The sequence below is a fragment of the Lemur catta genome, unplaced genomic scaffold (assembly GCF_020740605.2).
Source record: "Lemur catta isolate mLemCat1 unplaced genomic scaffold, mLemCat1.pri scaffold_62_ctg1, whole genome shotgun sequence".
Taxonomy (NCBI): domain Eukaryota; kingdom Metazoa; phylum Chordata; class Mammalia; order Primates; family Lemuridae; genus Lemur; species Lemur catta.
Window position 1 is genome coordinate 207,479 of NW_025423862.1, and position 20,041 is coordinate 227,519.

The following is a 20,041-nucleotide window of genomic DNA, read 5'->3' on the forward strand; positions in this document are numbered from 1 at the left end:
GACATTGAGTTTTGTAATCTTTTACTTGTTAACAGGGGAGTAGGTGGTCATGTTATTCTCTGTTCTTTTCTGTTCATGTGAAATCCTGTAAAAAATTACCAAGCTTCCTATACTCTAAGAGGGTTGGCTGTATCTCATGTCCCCTGCATGTCCCCTGCCCCCACAGTGGCATCACCCCTTCAACATACTTTCTTGCCTGGGTTTACCGGCTTACTGGTGAAGGTTTTTGCATCCATGTAACTTTCTGTACTGCTTTCAAAGTCTTTTGATTATCACTTTGGTTAAATCAATGGCTACTATTTTACAGTGTTCTCTGATTTTGATTTGGTCAAATGTTTTGAGCCCTTTAACATCTTTGACAAACCTCCCCTAAATTGAATTCTAACTTAAGCATCTTTAACCTTGAATTAATTATGAAAATTTCCAGTTGGGTCCCTGGAAAGATTCAAAATATATATCTCCCATCTTAATAGGATATTAAATGATTAGAAAAGATGCCTGCTATTATAATTTCTTCTCAAGATTATACTGATGATCCTGGCAGGATCTGTGAAGTAAGATAAATATTTGAAAGAATAAAAAATATTGTCATTATTCACAGATGTTATGATTGCTTATGTTAAATATCTAAAGGAGATTTTAGTTAAGTATTAGAAACAATAAAATTAATAAAGTGGCTGGATACATATCAAAATGTAAAATTAATTGAACATTCATAAACAAGTAGGGATCAATTGTATGAAATAATTTTTAATAGGTACTATTTAGAAAATACTTCATGAAAATATGAAGTATTTAGGGATTAATATAATAAAGGATGTATAAATCCTTTATGAAAAAATTATAAAATATATTGAAAAACATTTTTAAACAAATATGCAGAGATATAAAATATTCTTAAATGAAACATTCAGTAGAGCACATATTCTTTAATGAAACATTCAGTAGAGCAAAGATACAAATTCTTACCAAAGTGATCATATATTTAATGTAATTGCAGGCAAAATCTCAATGGGGTTTTTCTGGCACAGAACTTGAGAAGATGATCCTAAAAATATATAAAAGAATAAAAAATAAAAATAGTCAAAACACTCCTGAAGATAGACGAAGGTACAGGGATTTTCCCTACTGAGATGGGTGTATACATACATAATGAGTGCGATGCGCACTGTCTGGGGGATGGACACGCTTGAAGCTCTGACTTGGGGGAGGGAGGCAAAGGGCAATATACATAACCTAAACTTTTGTATCCCCATAATATGCTGAAATAAAAAAACACTTTATACTCACTGAGATAACATACTGTTCATTGTGCGATAGATAAATGGTCCTGTGGAACATAACACAGAGCTCAAAACCAACTTTTACCTGCCTGGAAATTTGATTCATAAATGAGCAGTTAAGTCAAGGTCAGACTAGCATATACAGTAGTAACAGATTCTCCTTCACATTTCTCACAACACAAATCCAGTGTGAGTTGGCTGGGGTGGGTGGGGGTGGGATGCGTAATCTGCTCCCCAGAATCACTCAGGGATCCAGGCAAAAAGCAGCTTAATGATCTTGTAGCTGTACGTTTGGGAGCCTTGTGGTCGTTTTGGTCATTATGGCCAGAGTAGCAAGAACGAGAGGATCATGTGCCAGCTCATAAGTCCTTTGACTTAAAAGTGACCGCTCAGAGACCTTGTCCCATAAATTAAAAGCATGGTTCCACCTATCCAAAAAGGAACTAGGAAATGTGGATAACTGTGTGGAGATTCCATGAGTAACAAATATTACTGTTAGTGAGGATTGAAGATCATGGGGAAATCGATAGACTCTTTAATAGATTTAAAAAATAACAGTCTTATGGAGAAATGGTCAGGTGACATAAAGCTTTTCACAGAAGAGAAAATACACTGTCTCAAAGTATATGACATGATGCTAAAATTCATTTGTAGTAATAGAAATTAAAATTGAAACCAAAATAAGGCACCCTTGTACACCATCTTTTTGATAAGGTTTAAAATGTGTGAAAATGATCAGGATGTGGAGGAACTTGAACATTCATCTAATGTTGGTTGGGGTGTAATAGTAAAGTAACTTTGGAAATCAGGTTACCATCGAGTAAGGTATTGAACCTATGCATTTCTGTAACACTAGAATTTATTTCAACAGACCATGAGTACAGTACTCATTCAACAGAATATGTGTATAAGAATGTTCATACAACATGACTCATAATAGCCCCAAACTGAAAACAACCTAATTTTGGTAAAAGAAGACTGAATCAATAAATGGTAATATAGTCATACAATAAAATAAAGTTCAGCAGTGAAAATGAATAAATGCCAGCTAAATGTCTCAACATAGATGAAGCTCAAGAACATCAAGTTTTTGTTTTTTTGAGACAGAGTTTCACTCTGTTGCCTGGGCTAGAGTGCCCTGGCATCTGCCTAGCTCACAGCAACCTCAAACTCCAGGGCTCAAGCAATCCTTCTGCCTCAGCCTCCCAAGTAGCTGGGACTACAAGCATGTGCCACCATTCCCAGCTAATTTTTTTCTATATATTTTTAGTTTTCCAGCAAATTTCTTTCTATTTTTTTTTTTTTTATTTAAGTAGAGATGCGGTCTCGCTCTTGCTCAGGCTGGTCTCGAACTCCTGAGCTCAAACGATCCTCCTGCCTTGGCCTTACAGAGTGCTAGGATTACAAGTGTAAGCCACTGCGCCTGGCCCAGTGAATGTCATTTTAAAAATTCAAATATTAGCTTGATTTAACTATTTAAAAAGTACTATCCAATTGCCCATCAACAGGCAAACTTTGCAGTAGTTGAGATAAAAATGCTGTAGGTAACATAGGAATTAGAGATGTACTTTTATGTAAGAAAATGACAATTAGTAAGACTTTAATAGGTTGTGAAATATATGTTTTACAATGTTGATAATGAAAAATAACACCCTATTAACACCCACTTTATCAGTGCCTCCAATGCATTATTTTTTAGAATAATCAAATGAAGTTGTCAAATAGAATGAGTATACTCTTTTTTTTGCACGTGTGACATTGATCAATTTTTCTCCCCAGGTGGCATGTTAATTCCATCCAGGCTGCTCCCCAACAGATTAAAGTATTAAAAAAAATACTTGATTCCTGTGGGGGAAGAACTGTTGAATTGATCCTCAAATTTGGAGCCCAGCCCTCAGAGACTCTCTTCCCCACACCGAAGCCCTCAGGCTGTGCCTCCCCAAAGCTGAGCGCACACCTGGGGGCTCAGTTTCTCCTGGTTCCTATTCCTCACAGCTATGGTCGAGCTGATTTACTGTCACCCTCCGAACTCATGGACGTGGCCGGGAAAGTGCCTCAAAGGGAGGGGGGGGCAAATGCTGGTGGCAGAATCAGGACAGTAGACAGCTGCAAGTCTCCAACCCCTCCCTACCCTGTGTTTTTGTGAAGCCTGTCCGCTTGGCTCCTGGGGCCCAGTCATCCCAGCATCCTGGGAATGAGCCTCAATTATGAGCCACCTGAAAACTTGGGACATCTTGCTCCGCTGGACCAGTGGAGGCGGCTAGGTGAGAGGGAACGGCTCGAAGGACATAAGGGGTGAAGCTAGTGGGTGCCCCTGGCACAGGGACAGAGAGAGGAGGACTTGCCTCCATGAAATAACAGGTGGGTGGGGTCAGGAGTGGGGGAGTGTGAGGTCACAGGGGTGACATTGTGACGCACCTGGAGCGGAGTTGGGGATTGGTCGGGCAGGCAAAGGGTAGTGATGAAAAGCTGGTTGCCGAGCTTGAGTGCAGCAGAGCCCGCATGGACTTGAAGGGCTGAACTTGGGCTCCAGCACCCGCCCTTTGGCTGTGACCACCTTCCTGTGGTCATGTCTCAAGGTCACCCTCTTGCCTGCCACTTCCAGTGAGTCTCATCTATTCTACAGCTTCCTCCCCTCTGCTTCCTAATCCTCCATGACTTCTCAGTTTCTGGCTGCCACAGTCCTCCACTTTGCCACTTTGGTTTCCAGAAATTTCGTCCGGAGCCAGCCCTGCTTTCCAGAGTCTTCAGCTTACCTGCTCATTGTCCCCTGTGTGTCCTGTTTGCCTGGAAGTCCAGATGACCGCAATGGAGACGGCCACTTGAGTTTTCTGGATCGCAGTGCCTGTGAGAGATGCGTCGTACATGCGCGGACAGAGAGAGCTTCATAGCAAGGTCGGTTTTCTTAGTGAGAAGGCCCACGCAGTTCCCACTGTAGCCTGGGCTGCAGAAAGAGAATTCAGGTGGTGGGAATGAAAGTGGCCACCTGAGAGAGGTCCTTAGAAAATAAACCATCAGAGAGCTCAGCTTTGTTCCTCACAATGAAATTGGAAAGTTTTCTGCTATCTCTCAATGATGTCCCGACTTGTGAGGTCTTCCTCTTCTGGAAATGGAGGGGTTGGGCTTATATCTGAGGTAAGGCCTACATCTAGTCCTAGTGAGTCATCAAAAGGGCTCAGTAACTTAATGACCTCAGAGCTGGGCCCTCTTTTGGCCACATCTATAAGTCCAAGCAGCCTGAATTCTTCTGGATGGAGGAGTGATGTTTTTCACATTGATGCTTCTGACATCAAGTTTTTCCTGAAAATGCCAAGAATGATCTCACTCGCTAGGAGATTCCCACCCCTCATGTAGCCCATTTATTTATTTATATGTTTATTTAATGGTAAAATTTTGTTCATTTTTGTTTTATTTTGATAGAATAGGGTACAAGTTGAATTCTGTTACATGTATATGTGATATAGTGAAGTCTGGGCTTTTGTACCCATCACGTGAATAGTGTGTATTGTACCCCATAAATAATTTTCATCCCTCACCCCCTCCCGCCTCCCTCCTTTTAAGTCTCCATTATACCATTCTGTGTGCCCTGGTGTAGCCATAGTTTACACTTATAAGAACATACGGCATTTATTTTTCTGTTTCTGCTTAAATTTATGGTCAGATGATTTTTAAGGTTATAAATGAGCTTAATAACTCTGTAGGATACAAGATCAAACTACAAAAATCAATTGTTTCTATATACTAGCAATAAACAAAATGAAATAAAAATTTCTTTCAAAATAGTATGAAGAAGAATAAAATAGGAATAAATTTAGCAAAAAATTTGTAAACCTGTACACTGAAAATTATAAAACATCACGGAGAGAAATTTAGAAGATAGGAATAAGTGGAAAGACATTTTGTATTCATTGATTAGAGATTCAGTATTGTCAAGATCACAATTCTACCCAAATTAAACTCTAAATTCAAAGCAAGTCCTATAAATATCCCAGTAGACATTTTTATTGGAATAGACAAGTTGATTTGAAAATTTATATGGAAATGAAAAGGACTTAAAATAATGAAGACACATTTTTTACATAAAAGAATGAAGTTGAAGGACTTATGTACCTGTTTTCAAAACTTACTATAAATCTCCAGTAATCAAGACATCATGGTGTTGACACAAGATCAGGTATATAGATCAATGAAAATTATTTGAGAGTCCTTAAAAAATGTTTAAATTTATGGTCAGATGATTTTTGACAAAGTTATACAGTCTTTTAACAAATAGTGCTGAAACAATTGAATACCCATAAGCCAAAAAAAGCATTATTACTTCACACAGCACATAAAAACTAACTAAAAGTGGATCATAAATCCAAATGTAAGAGCCAGCACTTTAAAATTGCAATAAGAAATAGGGAAAAAATGCATTACCTTGTGTTGTGGAAAATGTTCATACAGACAACATTAAAAGCATAGTCCATAAAAGAAAACATTAAAATGGATTTTTATAGAAATTACAAAGTTTTTCACTTCTAAAGACACCATTAAGAAAACTAAAACACAAGCCACACACTGGACGATGAAATCACAAATAATATATCTGATGATAGACTTGAATCCAGAATATATAAAGAACATGTAAACCTCAACAATAAGAATAAAACTAAAAAATGTTCAAAAGACTTGCACAGACATTTCACCAAAGAAGATATAAGAATGGCTAATGGGCCTATGAATGATGAGCACATTGTGATAATACTCAACATTATTGACCATTAGAGAAGTTCAGATTAAAACCATAATGATATACTATTACATACCCACTAAAATGACTGCAGTAACCCAGAAAATAACAAGTGTTGATGAGAATGCAGAGAAACTGGAATCCCCACATGTTGTAGGTGGGAGTGTAAAAAGGTACAGCTACCTTGGAAATCAGTTTGGCAATTTCTTAGACTTACCACACAACCTGGTAAGTCTACTTCTGGGAATCTCTTTAAAAGAAATGAAAACACGTTCATACAGAGACACATACGTGGATGTTTCTAGCAGTGTTGTTCATAATGGCTCAAACTGGAAGCAATCCAAATATGCATCAATTGGCAGATGATTAAAGAAATGTGGTATATACATACTATGGAATACTATTCAGTAATTAAAAGCACACTACTAAGTACTAAAATCTGGATGAAACTTAAACATGCTGAGTGAAAGGAGCCAGACCAAAAACGTCTGCATATTGTGTGATTCCATTTACATACAATGTCTAGGAAGGTAAGTTTATAGAGACAAAGTAGGTCAGCATTTTTCTAAGGTGGGGAGTGGGAGACGGGATTAACTGCAAATGATTGTGAAGGAACTTTTTGCAGGTGATGGAAATGTTCTAAAACTGGATTGTGGTGATGTTTGCATAAGTACAAATTTATCAAAACAATTTGAGTTTACATTTCCAGTGGGCAAATTTTAGGGTATGCTAATCATACATCAATTAAGCTATAAACGTAAAAAGGAAGAAGAAAAAAGTTATTAAGTGGTGTTTATTTTGGTAGACGCTTAAAAGCTTATTTACGTAGTAAGCTTCTGTTACGATAGTTAGGAGCTAAGAAGTAATGGCTTTGGTTTCAACATCAAAAAAGTTTAGTGTATGGTATGATTTCATGTTAAAAAATCAGCTTACAATGGAAACATATGTTAGGAACAATATTTTTGTTTGTTTAATAAGAGGGTAAAATTTCTTGTGACTTAAATTTTATAAATTTCCTATATTGGATTTATAAGTAAATTACCACTGATCTCATCACTGCTTAAAACACAAAATTATATGTACCAACTTATATTGAACTAAATGAAATGATAATGGATGCCATTCTAAACGTTTTAATTTCATAATATTTTTACAAGCTACAAATCATAAGGATTTAATGTATTAGATAAATTACAATTTCCCTATCCTTATCTACCTTTAAGATCTTAGATAAATCATTCAGTTAATTAATAAGTTTTGAAAGCCTGGAAAGTTTCTTAGTAAAAAACAGACACAAAACACTTATAAATAATGATAATATCTATTCTTGTTATTTTTGAATGGCAATGGCTTAAGGACAAAATATATATCCTCCAGTTGCCCTCAGAGTATGAGTATGTTCAAAATTATACAACACAAATAAATATGTATGTGTGTGTATATGTATGTGAATATGTGTATATTCATCTATTTCAATTGTTAATCAATTGTTAATATGTGTTGATGGAGAAAAAACAGTAAAACAATTCATGTTTTTTTTATTCTCTAGTTCTTTTTTTCTGTCTGGAAAAGGTTATTTTAATTAAAGATGATATTTAATATAAATATTATATAATTTCATTTATAATATATAAATTATATTTTATGATATATAACATTTATATTTAATATGAAGACACTTAATTTAAATAATTATATAAGATACGATAATTAGAGACATGAAAATATGTATACAAGAAACTAGATATGATTTCCTTCTTATTTAAGAAATTAATAGTTTATCCACAGGACAAATTTAATATGATATATATGTATTATTTAATATACTGATTAGTTAATTATTTGTTAAAACCATAGGGAATTTTTATTATTACCAATTTTTATATTTATATATCTGTGTATGTCTAAACCTATAAGTCCTTTCCTTTAAATTATTATATAAATACTTATAAAGCAGAAACAAAATGAGTGACATTTTTATTTAAAATGACTGGGCTATTTTATGCTTATGTGGAAGTTTCTTCTTGTAATTCTGTTAAATTTTGGTTATTGTTTTTTACACTCCTAAATCAGTTTTTAAAAAGAAGTCTTGTTTGCTTTTCATAATTTATTTTCAATTACAATTGTTACAGTGTTTTTAAAATGTATGAAATTATTTCTGACATTAGTTATGATTTATATCATGTCTTCTGTAACTACTATTTTTTGTTTTAGCTTTCCAAAATTCAAAACAGTAATTTTGTTCTACAAAACAAAGGAAAATAGGAATAATTAGGTTTGTTAAAACTCTTTAGGTTTTAAATAATTCAAAACTGTTATGAGAGCCATTGTCCTTCAACCTTGGTATTTAAAAACAACAAAAAAGTAAGTTTTACTTCCCTCTGTGCAAAAATTAAAGTGCTCCAAACCTGGCAAATCCAAAAGAGAGTTGATATTAGGTTAATTATATATTAGTAAAACATATTAATAGAAGTATGTTTTAATAACTGTGTACTTTTCAAGTTAAAAGAAGCATGCTGCTATTTAAACATAAATACTGAAATATAAACTATCAGATTTTTCTCTAGGATTCTAGGCTCACAAATCCTTTTTCATGTTTTGTTCATGAAAACTCTGACCAAGTGCTGACTCAAGTATGTGGGAATCATTAGAGACCTACTGCTTATTTCAGTATTTTGTTAGATCTAGTGGCCAAGCCATATCCACCTTGTTTGGGATCTATAACAGCAATAGAAAAATGTATGAAAACTTCCATTGATTTAGTTCCAGAGTTTCTACTACACTTACTGGTTCCTATCCTCCACAGACTCTTTTACTGGCAGTCACCTGGCATCCTGTGAAATATTACTGCTTTCGTCTTCAAAGGTCTCTATTCATTGCTGCTTCACTTTGAATCCAGCCACCCTTCATTCATCACCTAAAGAAAGAACCCAACAATTACTTGCCAGCATTTTGGGAACTATTCACAATAATTTAAACCTTATAGACAAAACAACCTTGGTTTTAATGTGGTTTTATGTGGTTAATAATTTAAAAAAACTAAAAATTATGAAGCTGAGTATGCTATAAGAAACTTAAATCAGGCCTTGAAATATAAGCTTCTCACAGAAATAAAATAATTCCAGATGGTTGCATTAATTGCCATCATTCAGATATATCAATTGCCAAAAGATAAAGAAAGAAATATTTATTGTTGTGGTAGGTATGATTTTAGGTTAGTTCACGACTATGAAATGCTTTAGAAACAAAAAGATGTCCTATTATAAGATGGTGAATTAAAAGCCCTAGTATTTCTATAGGCCATGCTCCCTAGACAAGCAGCTGATTAGCAAATCACAGAAATGGTAGAGGTCATTGATTTACATCCAGAAACCTGACTTTAGCTTGGTCAAAAGGAGACACTAAGAAGAGAGAAGCAACCTCTAATATTTGGAAACTCACCTAGCACTGTTAAGGTTTGGTGTTGCTAGGAGTAGACCAGGTATTCATAGCAAGGTGATAATATTTTTCTGCTTAATGTAAATAATTCCGCAGAGCACTAGCTTCAGAAGAGGCCGCACAGTGATTGTGGTGGATCAAGAGAAAAAGAACAACTCTCTACAGTCAGGTTTGTATGAACTAAAATAAAATCTTAATTCCCCCAGCTGTGATGGAATGGACTTCCTCTTGGCAAAGGGCACTGCAGAAATAACCTAAGGCTCAGATACTGGCTATGAAACGGTAGGTGCACCTTTATCCTTTTGGAGACATCATACTTTATGACAGTGAGACACCAAATCATGAACAGACCTAAGGCTATAGAAGGAAAATAGCCTAAAACAAACCTATACGCCTTCAATTTACATAAGAGACCTCTTGAGTTTCAGTAAACATCCAATGGCTTATCTCTCATTAACAGATTTCTTTTTATTTTTATTTTTTTATATTTTTTATACTTTAAGACAGAGTCCCACTCTGTTGCCCAGGCTAGAGTGCCATGGCGTCAGCCTAGCTCACAGCAACCTCAAACTCCTGGGTTCAAGCAATCCTCCTGCCTTAGCTTCCCGAGTAGCTGGGACTACAGGCATGCGCCACCATGCCCGGCTAATTTTTCTATATATATTTTTAGCTGTCCAGATAATTTCTTTCTATTTTTAGTAGAGATGGGGTCTCGCTCTTGCTCAGGCTGGTCTTGAACTCCTGAGCTCAAACAATCCACCCACCTTTGGCCTCCCAGAGTGCTAGGATTACAGGCGTGAGCCACCGCATCTGGGCAACAGATTTCTTAAGTTAAGAAATTCCAAGACTTAAGACAAAGCTTCATACTTTAACCAGTTACAAGTCAAAGAAACTGTAAGTGCACATATAACATATAAGAACACACTTTAAGATGTCCTGCCATTTCAGGGAAAACAATACACGCCCTCCACATACTGACTTAGGGAGTTATTTGTAGTTCCTACCTGCATGAACCTATACAACCAAACTGCACCTCAGCAGTGTGGGCACATATTCTCAGGACCTCCTGAGGCCATGTGCTCCAGGTGAGCCAGTCATGCATGTTCAGATCAGAATAAACCTCTTTAATTATTTTAAAGAGTTTGGGTTCTTTTCTTTTCACAAGATGGTGCTCACACCTGAGGTTCAAAGAAGACTCAGGATTCCTTGAAGGAGGAGCCCAAAATCAGCAACAGGTAGCAGCACAGCATCCAAAGCCACCCACCTCCAAGCTTTCCCTTGGGCTGAACTGGTAAGTCCTCCTGTGTCCCCAGACCTCACAATCTTGGTTGATGGTCCTGGTATATTCTGAGCCGTGGATACTTTTTCTAGGAAGCTGTTTTGATGGATCCTAATTTTGACTTGGAGGTGCACTCTAAAGGGTCTTCTCCATTCATTGCCTCTTCCTCACCAAATTTCTCTGAATTGGCCTTTCTGGGCCTTTGTGAAATGAAAGAGGAAACTGAACTGTCCCATTTGTAGACAAATAAGAGTCTCAGTTGCTCAGCTCCGAAGAGAAAGGGCATTTTCCTCCTCCCAGCCAAAGGGAAACCTGGGTGACTGCAGATGCAAGTGGGAGTGCTTGGGGTGACTGCCCCCGGTCGGACATGTCCCTGCAGGGAATCCCCAACAAAATTAATTAAAAGAAGGATCAGCCAGGAAATGCACATAAGAGCTGATCACTTGGCATTTTGAGCCTTCTCAGAGGTGTTAGAGCCCTGGAGAGAGAACCTGAGACACGGGTGAGAGGCAGCAACCAACTCAGTGGTGAAACCCTGTGCGGTCCTGCCCACAATCAGCACATTCTGATCCACTACACTGACCCCTAGACCGCTGTTCGGTTGCTTCCTGTAAAGAAAAATGGGAAGCCAATCCTCTACAAGTGAGAAAAGGCAAGGAGAATGATCCTATCTGGGCACCCCGGTCGCATTCCGGCAACTCTACTCACAAGTGTGTGTGTAAATGGCAAGATTCAAAGGCGTGCCAGGTACGCTAGGACTGCAGCTGGTTAGGGCCAATTCTTGTGCACATGTTTTAACTGAAGGGCAAATTGCATCCATGAAAATTCAGAGCTCAAGTGCTCGACCTGCCTCTATGAATTTAAAATGTCCAGTCTTTCAAGCTCTCTGTCTCTGTTGTCTGTTCTGTCAACTCTCAACCTGCTAAGTTTTCCTGTTGCTCTTGAGGTGGACTCAAAGTTTATGCTATTTGTCATTCAAAGCTACTTGGAGATCTTACAGCCAGTTCAAGCTAAAACACAAAGATTGAGCACTCTTTTTCCTCTAAGGAAAAGAAAGAAAAAAAGGATAAAAGGGTCTTTTTAAAATCAGACTGCCACTAAACTCTTTTATCCAACACTTTGGTCCATAGGCTTAATTAGCTTAACTCTCAGGGCCATGAAAATTCAAACATATGAAAGAGACCAGTTTTGTCAGAGGTAATTCTGGTCCAGTGATGTTTTGTAAACCGGGGAGTTTCTATCAGAACCTCATGGCTAGAATTGTGAGGTTAAAGGTAATGGAACATTGTGTGTGTGTGTACGTGTGTGTATGTTTATATGTGTGCATGTGTTTAGATTTATTTGTGGATATCCTTGTAGTATGTGTTGTGTTTACATGATGCCAGACTGTTTTATACATAAGGTAGCACTTCTAACTTACTTAAAAAGAAGCAAGATTACTCTGTATTTCCTATAAATTTAGTAAACTTTGGTAAATGAATTGGCTTATTTAAACAGGGTAAGTATGAATGGTGAAGTAAAAGTGAAAATTTTTTCAAATTGTGAGCATACATTTTTATGTATGCTCCTGGACAGTTTGATGTGTTTAAAGTGTCAGTTTTTAGCACAAAAATCTTACAACTCTAAACCCATCCTAAAGCAAAATGGTCTGTGTTTGTATCATTTCTGATAAGTTAGGGATATTTAATGTTAGTCTCACAATAACAGCAAAATCTCCTGCCTTATGAACAAAACTGCCCATGTGTTTAATGTTCTTAAGTATCTAAAAAGGGAGACAGGCTGAACTAAAATAAATGGTCAGAAAATTAACATAATGGAAACATGAAGCACATAGGAGCACAGAAAGACATACTTATGGTCAAAAGCTTATGAAGTTATTATGGTTTTGGCCATTGAATCCTAGATACGATGTATTTTCTTCCCCTGATTTCAATGTCTGTGCAAAGGTACACATAAAATGTGTTTCTAACTCCCTCTTTCTATCATTTGATATGAACGTTACCATTAGGGATTTGAACCTGTGGTTACAAGGGCTTAAACTGGCAGCTTCAGTTTTCCCTTTGGTCTTATCCACTGTTCATTTGTCCAACTCTTACTAGCTAGGACGTTATGTGTCCACTGCACAGACACAGCACAGTTTCTGCTTAGGAGAACAAATCCCTAAGCTGTTAAATTTTATATAATACTTTATTTTAGGGTAAACACAATGGTTATTACAATACAAAGAGAATCTCCAAACAGTATCCTTAAACCCACCGGTAACCTGTAATACCCCCCTTTGACATGTCATGCCTTTTGGGGCAAAACCAATGTATACCTTCTGTGTACTGAATTATGGGCAAACCCTGCCCTTCTGAAAGGTATAAAGCCAAGATGTAACCCAATCAGAGTGAGAGCACTCGCTGAAAACCTCTTGCCTGTGATTTTCTGGTCCATGGTCACACATACTCAGCTCAGGATAAACCTCTTTCATTTACTTTTCAGAGTTTGGGTTCCTGTCTGTTCACAAGATGATGTCAACCTGTGTGGCACCCAGAAGACTCACCAACCCCTGAGAGAGTAGCCAACCATGAGTGCCAGGTAAAGGCATGGCCCCCTCGGGTGCTCACACTGCTTCAAGATTTCACTTGGTCTGAACAGGTTAGTTCTCTTGAGACTGCACGGCCCTCACGATCTTGGTTGATGGTCATGGATTTTTCTGATCTGTCAATACTTTTACTGGGAAGTAGTTTTGAGGGGTCCTAATTTTGACATGGTGATGAACTCAAAAAGGTCTTCTCCATTCATGGCCTCTTCCTCCCAAAATTTCTCTGAATTGGCTTTTCTGGGCCGTTATAAAAGGAAAGAGGAACCTGAACTGTCCCGTTTGTAGACAAATGAGAGACTGAGTTGCTGAGCTCCAAAGAGAAAGGGCATTTTCCTCCTCTCGGCCAAAGGCACGCCTGGGTGACTGTGGGTACAAGTGGGAGTGCTTGGGGGGACTGCCCCTGGCGTGACGTGTCCCTGCAGGGAATCCCCAACAAAATTATTTAAAAGAAGGCTCATCCAGGAAACGCACATGAGAGCTGATCACTCGGCATTTTGAGCCCTCTCGGTGGTGTTAGACCCCTGGAGACAGAACCTCAGACACAGGTGAGAGGCGGGAGCCGACTCAGTGGTGAAACCCTGTGTGGACCACCCACAATATCCATCTGTGTCATAAAGAAACTCCCAGTAAATTGTTAGGGTACAATCCATGTTAGTCATGTGTTCAAGAATTCACAGATATTTCTGTATTGCATTCCTTTCTTTCTTATTCTTGTCTGGTTTTTATGGAGAAATAGTGTTTTAATTGCTAATGGAGACCTATGAGTCACAGCCAAGATGCAGCCAAATATGGGATCCTTAAATTAACTACTTTACTTCACCTACCTATGCATGTATACATACTAGGTGCGTGTCTAAGCAAACAGTTATAGAAATTGCAAAAATTTCCTAACAGCGAAGTGTTACCTAGCTAGCAATTGCTTAAAACAACAAAATATGCAAAGATTTGTAGTTAGATTAAAATATAATTTTAAGATCCATGGAAAAAAATTGTTTGTAAGACTGATTATATCTTCTTCCATCTGTATAGCTATATTTCCTTGTGTCTATATATGTTATGTATATAATATTTTGCTACCAATATATACAAAGGTACTTTAATTGATTATCTTAGAAATAATTGCTACATCAAATATTTTTCTAGAAAATAGAAACTAATTGAAATGCTTTTTTAGAGTATGTGACTTTAATAGTACAATAATTGACCTCTGCTCAACTTTTTTTTTTAATTCCATTTCACTCTACTTCACAATTTCTGTTACATTCACCTACACAGTGAGACTATTAACATGGACCTGAGTACTCAGAGAAACTGTGAATGTCCTTCAGTATTCTCTCAAATTGTCACAGCTGATTCATACTTTGACGTTTAGCCGGGGATCCATTCTTTTTCCTTACTTGTTCAGCATATGGACAATGTTTTACTCCAAAAACCGGGTGTCCTCTTAGACATCCTCATTCTTTGAAAGTCTCTGACTGAGTGACGCCATAAAGCCTCTAGGTCCAAACTCCAGAGGGTACATGCAACTGTTACTTAGTTTTAACATAAAATATTTCTGGGCACTCAAAAGCTCACCCAAAAATTCCTTGAGTCAATTTTGTTATAGCCCTCATTAGAGATTATATATTGGTAAAAGGAAATGTTGCCACTATTTACACAGACTCCAAAGATGCCTCTGGAGGCAGGTGATCTTCTGTTGCCAGGGTGTCTGGACACTGTTGGGATTTAAGTGAACAATTTGATACCGGGACTAGCTATATGCAGACACTGACTAATATGCTTGAAACATATCATCAGCAGGTGAAAGGACCATGGCTTCCACCAACTGATATGCTCTGCCATCCTTTTTGACCAAGAGAGTCTGTATACATCAAAATTTTTAGAGAAACACATGTACTATCATCTCTCTGGGCAGGCCCCTTTGAAGTACTGTTGACTACCTACATGGCCATCAAAATAAAAGAAAAATTTTCCCGGATTCATGCGAGCTACACCAAAGTGCACTGAGACAGTAGGAAGATCACCCCTACAGTGACCCGAAAGCAAGGATTTCCAGGGCTAGTTCCCAGGCCCCTGAAGCAGACATCACCAAAAAGTAGACAGGTTTTTCCCAAGATCTTAGATCAAGAAACCACATCTTCTATCTAACAACTCCTTTTTTGTGTGTTTTTTTTTCTCTCTTTTTATCCCCTCCCCTCAAGAAGGGTTCTTCATAAACCCTTTTTCTTTTGAGCCTCCCTGTTCGAGGATTGCACATGGGAAGCTGAGTGGGGATTGCCTCAACCTATCCCAATTTCCCTTTTAATCTTCCACTATGACTTTTCTTTCAAACTATGACTCACTCTTACTAACTCTTACTGTTTTTCCAGCAGGTCAGACACAGACCCAGCATCCCTTTGCACCAGTTTTTCAAACCCTGGCCACACTAACTAATCAATCCAATTGCTAGTTGTGCCACCATGTAAATCATACAAAGGAACTTGAACTCATTTTTGTTTCTGCCAAAGTGAGTGCCTGGTGGGACTGGTCTGGAAGATGGAGATATGACAAGCAGTGGCATCCACAGCCAAAGAAAACATGTTATGGTACTGCTGCTGTTGGTGAGTAACTGAACACAGAAAAAGTGTCTTTTTCTCAGGTAAAGTCACTAGAAAGAAAATTTTTATCTCTTCTGGTGACATTCTAGGGCAATATTGTGATCAATGGTTTGATTCCACAGGAGGCATTCTTGCACCTCTTAGATGATGCTGACACTACCCCTCATGATGTCAATGCTTGCTAAATGATAAGATGTTCTGGATGGCTCACAAGCCAGGCCTCTGCAGCTTGCTCCCTTTGCTAAGTTGACGGACACTAATGATTACATATGGACAGACCAAAAGTCTGGACTGACTTGGTTTCGTGACAAAACCAAGCCCTGTATCTGCCAGAACTGGACCAAAGGCCTTTTGTATCAAATATTTCACAACCTGTTTTGTTCTCACAGACTGGCAGGGACACATGGAGATGAAACTGTCCATATTAAAGTACTGTGAAGCCACAAAGTATAAATAGTAATCCAGGTCTCATTTTCATAGAAGTACAGATACAGACAGAAATCAAAGAGCCATTGTTCCCTAACTTCCTTGCTGCTGCAAAGGGTTACTACTTAATTGCACTCCTTGTGCCTCCCTGACAGGCACCCGATATGTGACTCCCCCCACTATTTCTATAGATCAAATTGCTATTGTAAATCCCAAGACTTTGACTCCATTGCTGTTTAAGTCTTAAGACTGGTCTTTGAGGTGTTTTTCAAACTCTGCATCCTGGAGACCTGCTGACACCAACCAGACCCGTGCACAGATGTGGGAATGGATCCAACAGCCTCGAAAGCCCCTACCCAGGAAACCTACCAACTGACAAGATAATTTCTGCATTCCAACCCTATGAGCTCATCCCTCACCCATCAGCAGACCCTATTCCCTAGCCCTTTGCTCACCAAAGTCCCTTTAAAAACCTTTTCTCCCAAATGATTGAGGAAGATGGATTTGAGAAATTACTCCCCTCTCCTCGCATGGTGCCTGTGATAATAAAACTGTTTCTCTGCTGTAACCCCTGCTGGCTCAGTGTGTTCATCTCCTGTTGAGCAGCAGGCAGTGAACCTGCTCGGGCTGTAACAGATACTGGAGATGTAGAAGTGCCAACGAGAAAGAGCAAGTACAGCAAACTCCACACTGGGAGTCACAGGTTCCAAACTGACCCTCTCGGAAAATAACACTGGTCTTTTTGTTCTTAGGAGAACTCTTATGTTTTCAGCCTTCTCACATGTTTCAGTCACATTTTCACAGTAAAGTGTTTTCTGTACAATCCAGTATATTGAAAACTGAGTCAAACTGCTTTACCCAAAATTTGGTTGACAGCCTTTATAAGACGGCCTACTTAGGAAAATCTTAACCTTATCCCATTTTGTTAGAAAAATGATTTAGGTCCAACTGGTTTTTATAAACTGGTGAGTTTATATGTTTTACTATCCCATGACTAAAATTCTAAAATGAAAACTGTAAGACCTTTTTTATGTGTATATGTATATATATATATACACACTATATATATATATATATATATTTAGACGTATTGGTGCATTATGTCATATGTAATATCTACATAATAAAATCTTGTGTAGTCAGCAAGAAATCTCTTCAAAAGTTGTATTTTGATTGGTTTAAATAAATGAACACTCATAAAATATTTAGTAATTAAATTAAATTATTTTTAGTTCATATGACAAGAAAAGTTTGGCAAATTAATTGGTTTAAAAATTAATGATAACACAAAATTAGAAATGTCTTTAAAGCTGTCAACATACTTTCTTGCCTGGTTTACCTGCTTACTGGTGAAGGTTTTTGCATCCATGTAACTTTCTGTACTGCTTTCAAAGCCTTTTGATTATCACTTTGGTTAAATGAATGACTGCTATTTTACAGTGTTCTCTGATTTTGTTTTGGTCAAATGTTTTGAGCCCTTTAACATCTTTGACAAACCTCCCCCAAATTGAATTCTAACTTAAGCATCTTTAACCTAGAATTAATTATGAAAATTTCCAGTTGGGTCCCTGGAAAGATTTCAAATATATATCTCTCATCTTAAAAGGATATTAAATGATTAGCCTCATTGGATAAATTGTATAAGAAACATGGTCCAATGATAAGTGACACTAGATCTTACTTAGTTTCATTTATTGGTATGCTGTTGATATGAATGTTTCAAAAACATCATTTCTACAAGCATGTAAGTTTATAGAAGTTTAATATATTATCAGTCATAATTCTGGTTACTATCTGTCATAGATATAGTGACGTTTCCTTGTTGACTGTAAACTTTCATCAGATTTTTAAAATCTCTAAAAATCATTTATACTCAGATTCATGAAACAGACTCCAACAAACACTCTTACATACAGGTTTCTGATAACTTTAAGGACAATTGACTAAACAAAAATTTCCAGAACTCTGCTAAAGAAATGGATGGATTCATGATACTACTAATGGAGATTAAGCAGAACAAATGTTGACTATATGACATTGAATACCTGATAAAATCATGTCCGTATGACTTTTATTTAAAACATTTTTGTCTACTTGAAATGTTTGTTTTCCAGATTACCAAATCTTTGACTAAAATATCATATTTGAAAATATGCATACAATGCCTGACTTCAAAGGTCCCTAGACTTAAAAAAAGTAAATAAAAACTCACTTTCTGTCAGAGCCAGCATCCTTACAACAGTAAATAAAACCTGAAGTCTGCCTTGGTTTGGCTTCCTAGCCTTAAGAAGTTATTAAACCTGAGGTTTCTATGTGATCAATATAGAGAAAAAAAAGTTATACTTCTAAAAAAAAAACAGGTATAATACATTCATTATATGACTGTAGCTCTGTATACTATTTTCTTAATTTTTTCGGGTTCTTCTCATCCAAATTTCTTACAAAGAATTACAAAAAGGCAAACTTCTTTGTGCCTTAACCCCTATACATTGAAACTAGATAAATTTCAAGAAACAAGTCTGTGGGTAATGTATGGGCCACACAGAAATTCACCAAACTATCTGATGCTATAGCCAGAGACATGGAAATGTAAACCAGGACAAGTTGAACTTCCCATGCTATAAACGGCTTTTCCTAAGTGGTTGAAGCAAGACTCCATATAATAATTCTCACCACGTATGTCTGGACTTTTTAATATGTTCAGCTGATTACCTTTAAAATTAGTTTCATGGTTTAAAGCTATTATTCAAACTGGGCTTATTATTCCATTCTGATTTTAACTTTGTTCTTTTTGTCTGCCTAATCTCTGTAAATCCAGCTCTCTTCACAACATAATTTGCCTAAATGCTTCAAGATAATTTCTGATGCCTGTGGAACTGATAAGATGGAACTTGATGCTGGAATCCAAACAGCTGTGCTCAGAGAACATGTTTCCTTCTGGCCTCTTTGTTACTGTAATGTGTCCTGGGTCCCTGACAGGGCCTCATACTTTCCCCTGACTTGGGACAGAGAACACCAGGACAGGTTCATTTTCGCACCTGTCAGGTGCCAAGGGACAGGGTTTGGCACTCAGTTTTGTACCATTTTCTGCACAATTTCCCACGTGCCTTTGTGGCACCCCGACATGACTGTGTGATCTCTGGGTTAGAAGCTATGTCTTTACAGTCAATTACATTCTTAAAGCCTTCATGGGTCCCTTATTACCCTGTGGGTGCAAAGCAGTGTTTTCAGGGTATATGTGCGTGTGTCTGTTAGAGTATGCATGTCTGTGTTTGTGACTGTGTCTGTGTGTGTGTCTGAATGTTGGTTTGCGTCTATATGTGCACGTGTGTGAGCGTGTCTGTGTGTGTGAGAGAGGGACGCCAAGGTGAATGAGACACACCCTGCTTTGAGGAGCTCCGACTGGAAGATAGGGCCATCCAGGGCACAGGTGACTGTGGTGGGAATCAGACATGTGGTGGAGATGGGGTAGAAATCTGGGAAGGGGTGGGAAAAAGCTCCGTGGAGTGACGGGCCTCTGGGCTGGGGCTTAGAGGTGAAGCACATCTCACCTGGGCACAGTGCAGGGGACAGGTCTTCTGAGGATGGAACTGCTGGAGCCAGGCTCAGACGGCAGGGCCAGGTGTGTCCAGGGTCAGAGAACTCCAGTTTGACTGGGTGTTCTCAGAGTCTCCTTTGGTACTGGGACATCTGATGTGG

At 37.8% G+C, this 20,041-nt stretch overlaps 2 long non-coding RNA genes across 2 annotated transcripts; one reads left to right on the forward strand and one right to left on the reverse strand.

Moving 5' to 3' along the window:
* Positions 1–925: 925 nt before the first annotated feature.
* LOC123629898 lies at positions 926–8,898 on the reverse strand. The gene is made up of 3 exons (XR_006732366.1): positions 8,803–8,898; positions 4,040–4,227; positions 926–1,048 (listed from the first exon to the last, which is right to left on the reverse strand). It is a non-coding gene; the product is annotated as an uncharacterized LOC123629898 (long non-coding RNA).
* LOC123629899 lies at positions 8,703–16,522 on the forward strand. The gene is made up of 6 exons (XR_006732367.1): positions 8,703–8,880; positions 9,550–9,622; positions 10,619–10,744; positions 13,217–13,372; positions 15,827–15,919; positions 16,039–16,522. It is a non-coding gene; the product is annotated as an uncharacterized LOC123629899 (long non-coding RNA).
* The last annotated feature ends 3,519 nt before the right edge of the window (positions 16,523–20,041 follow it).